Consider the following 7766-nt stretch of genomic DNA (forward strand, 5'->3'; position numbering starts at 1 on the left):
CAAAACGTGCCGTCATTTACAGTCACATGGAGTGCTATGTCATTTGCAGTCACTCTATGGACTGCTATGGAAAACCAGCGCTGTGCTACAACGCTCCAGCTACCCCAGTCGCCCGCGGGTTTAGCCTACTCTGTACAGAATAACGGCTATTGTGTGCTGGGAGCAGGGGCATTCACTCTGGTGATGTGTGGCTCTGTTGGAGCTCATTTCACTCAAGCGTGACATCATCACTACTAGCAGTCACACAACGTCAACAATAACAACAACACCAGCCACCACCACAACTCATAAGCTTCCGCTCTTGTTATAGTTAAATAAAAGGTTACATTTATTTTTTATTTTTTACAGTAGGCCAAATAGAAAGCAGCACTCTTTAGCTCAGCATTCGAATGGGTGTATTTAACACTTGTCTGTTATTTTTAAACTTCCTAAGTGTGGCTCTTTTAATAATTGAAGGGGCAACTGTAACAGTGGGCTGGAGAGTGTCTGAAGTCTTAATTGTACAACTGTAGAGATGGATAATTTATGGCATTTTCAGAATAGAAGTTCTCACAGTTCAACTGTCTCAAAAAGTGTGTGTGTGGTGTGTCCTGTATTCACAGTGCTGAGAACACGTCTTTCTCTTTGTGTGCGGGAGGAACTCCTTCAGCATCCTGATGTTGAATAGTCGCTGTCGTGTCTTCTTCACCACGGTGTCCATGTGGCTTGACCATTTCCACTCCTCCGAGATGTGTACACTGAGGAACTTGATGTTTTTGACCGCCTCCAAGGCAGCCCCGTTGACGAGGATGGGGGGGCGTGGCCAGCTTGGTTCCTTCCTGAAGTCCACAATCAGTTCCTTTGTTTTACTGGATGTTGAGGGAGAGGGGGTTTACCTGGCACCATGCCATCAAAATGACTACCTCCTCCCTGTAGGCCGTCTCATCGTTTTTTTGTTAATCAGGCCTACTACTATCATGTCGTCGCAAACTTAATAATGGAGTGGGAACTGTGTGAGGCCACGCAGTCGTGAGTATACAGGGAGTACAGGAAGGGACTGAAGATGCACTCTTGTGGGGCACCCTTGTTGAGAATCAGAGTCAAAATCAAATCAAATTGTATTGGTCACATACACGTGTTTAGCAGATGTTATTGCGGGTGTAGCGAAATGCTTGTGCTTCTAGTTCCGACAGTGCATCAATATCTAACATGTAATATCTAGCAATTTCACAACATATACCCTATACACACAAATCTAAGTAAAGGAATGGAATTAAGAATATCTAAATATATGGACGAACAATGTCAGAGCGGCATAGACTAAAATACAGAGGAAGAGTATAGAATACAGTATATACATATGAGATGAGTAATGCAAGATATGTAAACATTATTAAAGCGAAATTATTAAAGTGACTAGGGTTCATTTATTAAAGTGGCCAATGATTTCAAGTCTGTGTATATAGACAGCAGTCTCTCTGTGCTAGTGATGGCTGTTGAACAGTCTGATGGCCTTGAGAAGCTGTTTTTCAGTCTCTCGGTCCCAGCTTTGACTCACCTGTACTGACCTCACCTTCTGTATGATAACGGTGAGAACAGGCAGTGGCTCGGGTGGTTGTGGTCCTTGATGATCTTTATGGCCTTCCTGTGACATCTGGTGCTGTTGGTGTCCTGGAGGGCAGGTAGTTTGCCCCCGGTGATGCGTTATGCAGACTGCACCACCTTCTGGAGAGCCCTGCGGGTGTGGGCGGTGCAGTTGCCGTACCAGGCGGTGATACAGCCCGACAGGATGCTCTCAATTGTGCATCTGTAAAAGTTTGTGAGGGTTTTATGTAATAAGCCAAATTTCTTCAGCCTCCTGAGGTTGAAGACGGGCTGTTGTGCCTTCTTCACCAAACTGTCTGTGTGGGTGGAACATTTCAGTTTGTCAGCAATGTGTACGCTGAGGAACTTAAAACTTTCCACCTTCTCCACTGCTGTCCCGATGATGTGGATCGGAGGGTGCTCCCTCTGCTGTTTCCTGAAGTCCACGATCATCGCCTTTGTTTTGTTGACGTTGAGTCAGAAGTTATTTTCCTGGTACCACACCCCCTTAGCCCTCACCTCCTCTCTGTAGGCTGTCTCGTCGATGTTGGTAATCAAGCCTACTGCTGTTGTGTCATCTGCAAACTTGATGATTGAGTTGGAGGCGTGCTTGACCACGCAGTCATGGGTGAACAGGGAGAACAGGAAGGGGCTGAGCACACACCCTTGTGGGCCAAAGTGTTGAAGATCAGCGAAGTGGAGGTGTTGTTTCCTACCTTCACCATCTGGGGGCGACACGTCAGAATGTCCAGTACCCAGTTGCACAGGGCGGGGTTCAGACCCAGGGCCTCGTGCTTAATGATGAGCTTGGAGGGTACTATGGTGTTGAATGCTGAGCTATAGTCAATAAACTGCATTCTTACAAAGGTATTCCTCTTGTCCAGATGGGATAGGGCAGTGTGATGGCGATTGTATCGTCTGTGGACCTATTGGTGCAGTAAGCGAATTGAAGTGGGTCTAGGCCTGACAGCTAAGGAAAGGTTGAATAGATTATGTTGCTTACCTTCACCATCTGGGAGCGGCCCTTCATGAAGTCTAGGACCCAGTTGCATAGGGAGGAGTTCAGTCCCAGGTCTGTGAGGAGGGACTGTTTTGGGACTGTCAGTGTGTGTGTCTTGGCAATTGATTGTGTCTTCAGGGAAGTGTGTGTGTGCCAGCGGTGTCATGCCTGTGTGTTTGGAGAGAGCTGAGGCATACATAGCAGTCTAGGGCCAAACTCTCAGAGGGGAAGTGTGACTCTTCATGCGTCTCCAGCACTGTGTTTATTTGCTAGTTTACTGGTGGCTGAGTCACAGAACAGTGTTTTCCCATAGGAGCCATCAAAATACACAGAGAGGGAGGGAGATATGGAAACTTCCTTCTGTTTTGCTGTAAACACCCACGCAAGCACGCACCCATACACACATGCACCCATACACACACACACACGCACACACAGTGTTGTACAACTAACCTTGTGGGGACACACAATTCAGTCCCATTCAAAATCCAATTTTCCCCTAACTCCTAACCTTAAACTTAACCCTAACCTTAATCCTAATCATAACCCTAGCTCCTAACCCTAGTTCCTAACACTAAACCTAATTCTAACGTTAACATTCATTCTAACCTTAACCCTAAACCCCCTAGAAATAGCATTTGACCTTGTGGGCATTGGTGGAAAAAGTACTGGTTCAATAGGGTCTGGTTCGGCGGATGATTGGATGGCTTTTAAACGTCTTTGAAATATGGGTGTGGCTATGATCTGAAAATTGAAATCTACTTCGTCTAATTTAAATAATCCTTCCAAATTTTGTCAAGTAGTGAAAGTTTTGGAGTGTAAAAAAAGATACACAGCTTCCCAAACAATTGTTGGTCGACACACAGATTGTAACTGAGAGAACCTCCATTCTGAAAGCCTTAAATCGGCATTTTAGATGCAGGAAGATTATTTGAAAAGGTCAAAGGTATAAATAAACCCCCTATGAATTTACCTGACACCCATGTGCACTCCTTCGCTAGGTTCTCCTTTTCAATCTTCTCTGTTTCAGAAGTGCATAAAACCCTGAAAGAAATGTATAGGAAAAAAATATCCTGGCCCTGATGAACTAGACCCCCGCTTTCTACACCTAGTTGCAGACATCATTGCTCCCCCTTAACATGCATTTTTAACCTTACGCTTGACGTTAAGGAAATCCCCCAATTTATTGAAATCTGCTTCCATTTTGAAGTATGTTTGGGGTTATTGTCCATTTGGAAGACCCATTTGCAACCAAGCTTGAACTTTCTGACAGATGTCTTGAGATGTTGCTTCAATATATCCACACAATTTTACTTCCTCATGAAGTAAAATGCCATCTATCATGCCATCTATTTTGTGAAGTGCACCAGTCCATCCTGCAGCAAAGCACCACCACAACATGATGCTGCCACCCCTGTGCTTCACGGTTGTGATGGTGTTCTTCAGCTTGAAAGCCTCCCCCTTTTTCCTACAAACATAATGATGGTCATTATGACCAAAGAGTTCTATTTTTGTTTCATCAGACCAGAGGACATTTCTCCAAGAAGTGCGATCTTTGTTCCCATGTGCCGTTGCAAACCGTAGTCTGGCTTTTTTTTTAAATTGTGGTTTTGGAGCAGGGACTTCTTCCTTGCTGAGCAGCCTTTCTGTCACGACTTCCGCTGAAGTCGGGTCCTCTCCTTGTTCAGGCGGCGCTCGGTGTTCGGCGTCGCCGGTCTTCTAGCCATCATCGATCCACTTTTCATTTTCCATGTGTTTTGTCTTGTTTTTCCTCACACCTGGTTTCAATTCCCTCAATCAGTTGTTGTGTATTTAACCCTCTGTTCCCCCAATGTCTTTGTGCGGGATTGTTTATTGTAAGTGGCACGTGTTGATTGGTGCGCGACGGGTTTTGGTACCCAAATGTCTTGTTATTTTTATGCCGTGGGTTTTGCTATTTAACTGCTCCGGCTATTACCAGGTTCTGCTCTCCTGCGTCTGACTTCCCTGCCACCGATTACACACCCTTTACACTTTCAGGTTATGTTGATATAGGACTCGTTTGACTGTGGATATAGATACTTTTGTACCGGTTTCCTCCAGCATCTTCACAGGGTCCTTTGCTGCTGTTCTGGGATTGATTTGCACTTTTCGCACCAAAGTACGTTCATCTCTAGGAGACAGAACGTGTCTCCTTCGTGAGCGGTATGACGGCTGCGTGGTCCCATGGTGTTTATACTTACGTACTTTTGTTTGTATAGATGAACATGGTACCTTCAGGCGTTTGGAAATTGATGAACCAGACTTGTGGAGGTCTACAATTGTTTTTCTGAGGTCTTGGCTGATTTCCATGATGTCAAGCAAAGAGGCACTGAGTTTGAAGGTAAGTCTTGAAATACATACACCTCCAATGGACTCAGGCTAATTGACATCATTTGTCAGAAGCTTCTAAAGCCATGACATAATTTCCTGGAATTTTCCAAGCTGTTTAAAGGCACAGTCAACTTAGTGTATGTAACTTTCTGACCCACTGGAATTGTGATACAGTGAATTATAAGTGAAATAATCTGTCTGTAAACAATTGTTGGAAAGCATGCACAAAGTAGATGTAATAACCGACTTGCCAAAACTATAGTTTGTTAACAAGAAATTTGTGGAGTGGTTGAAATGAAGTGGTAAAATGTCACTCTTTTTTTAATCAGGTCGGTAAATAAATATAAATGATGGTCCCATTCTCATTTGTTTTTAACAGTCCCAACAATTAGAACAGATCATGGTAGAAATAGTTTTAGTTACTCAGCTCCATGGTCCTGGATTTCTCTCCTGAACATTTACGAATTTGATGATCAAGTCACATTGGTGGAGTTTAAACACTTGATCAATGTAAATATCATAGAAGAGTGTAATTGTCTTTAGGACAGCTGTTTTTTAGTCGTGACAGTGCTTTTTTTTAGTAACATGTAATTGTTGTACTGTATGTGCGTCTATAGTTTTGTTTAATGTTGTGCTAGTGTATATAAGTTGGTTTTCCTGAAACTTTGTTCCCCCTGCTGCTATTGGACCAGGTCTCTCTTGAAAAAGAGATGTTATCCCAATAATTAAAAAACTTTTTTTTTTTGTCATACTTGAGTAAAAGTAAAGATACCTTAATAATAAAAAATGACTAAAGTAAAATGAAAGTCATCCAGTAAAATACTACTTGAGTAAAAGTCTAAAAGTCTTTGGTTTTCAATGTACTTAAGTATCAAAAGTAAGTTAAATTTCTAAAATGTACTTAAGTATCAAAAGGAAAAGTATAAACCATTTCAAATTCCTTATATTAAAACAACCAGACGGCATCCTTTTATTTTTGCCAGGGGCACACTCCAACACTCAGACATAATTTACAAAACGTGGCATTTGTGTTTAGTGAGTCCGTCAGATCAGAGGCAGTAGGAATGACCAGGGATGTTCTCTTGATAAGTGTCTGAATTGGACCATTTTCCTGTCAAAATGTAACGAGTACTTTTGGGTGTCAGGGGAAAATGTACGGAGTAAAAAGTTCATTCTTTTCTTTATGAATGTAAAAGTATAATTTGGCAAAAATAGAAATAGTAAAGTACAGATACCCCCCAAAACTACTTAAGTAGTACTTTCAAGTATTTTGACTTAAGTACTTTACACCACTGCTTGTGGAGACCAACAAAATGTCCCGTTGGTCAAATTGTTGTTTGTTTACTATTCTTGTGTGGACTTCTGGTCCCCACAAGTATAGTTAAACACGTCCACACACACACACATGCACGCACACAACCACCCTCCTTCCAACCCACCAGTCCCCATTTGTCCCCTTGAGAAATGCCTAGCTAAAACATTAGGTTATCGATAAATGTGCATTATTTTGTGTGGGTGAACCCTACTCTCCTCTACCGAGCGCACATCCTCCCCCTCTAAAACCCTGAGATGTCCCTTGTCGTACTAATCCAGTAATATTGTGGCCTAGTATGAGAGAGGGAGAGAGAGAAAGAGGGTGTGTGTGGGTGGACTTCTTAGCATGGCCAAAACATTCAACAGAACACCATGTGCTGACTGCCACCCTAAGACTCTCCACCTCTCACAGCTCCACATGCATGACCCACACAACCAATGCCCCCCACATTACAGCAGGTTAGCGTTTCTTCCTCATGAATCTTGTTCTGGAGGCAGCTCTGCAGAGTGGTCACTAGCTGGCACAGTCACAAAGTCATCAAATCTGATTTTAAACCTAACCTTAACCACACTGCTAAACCCTAATGCATAACCCTAACATTAAATAAAAATAAAATGTTTGTTTTCATGAATTTGTACAAATTTTGACTTTGCAGCTGGCCCATCTAGCGGAAATCGCTCCGTTCTGCCTCAAGGACAAGACCAATAAACGTCTACCTGCCACATTACAGGGGAAACTAAAGGGTCCATTGTTTCATGATGCCCCTCTCGATGATAAACAAACAAAAAGAAATGCATGGTAATAGGTCACTTTTTTTAAATATATGAATTTCAATTCTATGAACAATGCATTTCCTGAGTTAATCGTAACTTTCTCCTCCCCTGATAGCGGAGGTTTGTGTCAGACCCAATGATGTGTATAAACCCTGGATTGCGGCAGGTACTCTAGCGGTTAAGAGCGTTGGGCAAGTAACATCGAAAGGCTGTTGGCTTGAATCCCAGAGCCGAGCAGGAGAAAAATCTGCCGATGTGCCCTTGAGCAATGTACTTTCCCTAATTGCTCACTCGGGATAAGAGTGTCTGCTAAATTACTAAAATATTTCAGTCAATTTCACAAGCAACACATTTGACCAAAAAAAGACACAAAAAAAAGTATAAATACATTGTAAACCACTGAGGTGAATTCAGAATACATGTGAATTTTACATCTACATGTAAACCAATGACAATCAATGCTACAGCAGGTACATTTTGTGTTTGCTTACACCAAATTATGCGATTTGCTACACAAATAACAACTTATAAAGCAATTGGTGATGGCAAAAAAAACTATATAGAAAGGGGAGAGAGGGTAGGAAAGGGATAGAAAGAGTAGCCTAGATGGCATAGAAAGAGGAAAAGGAGGTGGGTGGGCTACAGACAACCTAACCAATCATACGGTGTAGAGCTTGGGCATGGACAAACTGCATCTGCCAACACATCCTCCAATACGTTTCTGTCTTTCATTCCCCCTCTCTCTCACACACACAGCATCATT

Source organism: Oncorhynchus clarkii, chromosome 7 (assembly GCF_045791955.1).
Source record: "Oncorhynchus clarkii lewisi isolate Uvic-CL-2024 chromosome 7, UVic_Ocla_1.0, whole genome shotgun sequence".
Lineage (NCBI taxonomy): Eukaryota > Metazoa > Chordata > Actinopteri > Salmoniformes > Salmonidae > Oncorhynchus > Oncorhynchus clarkii.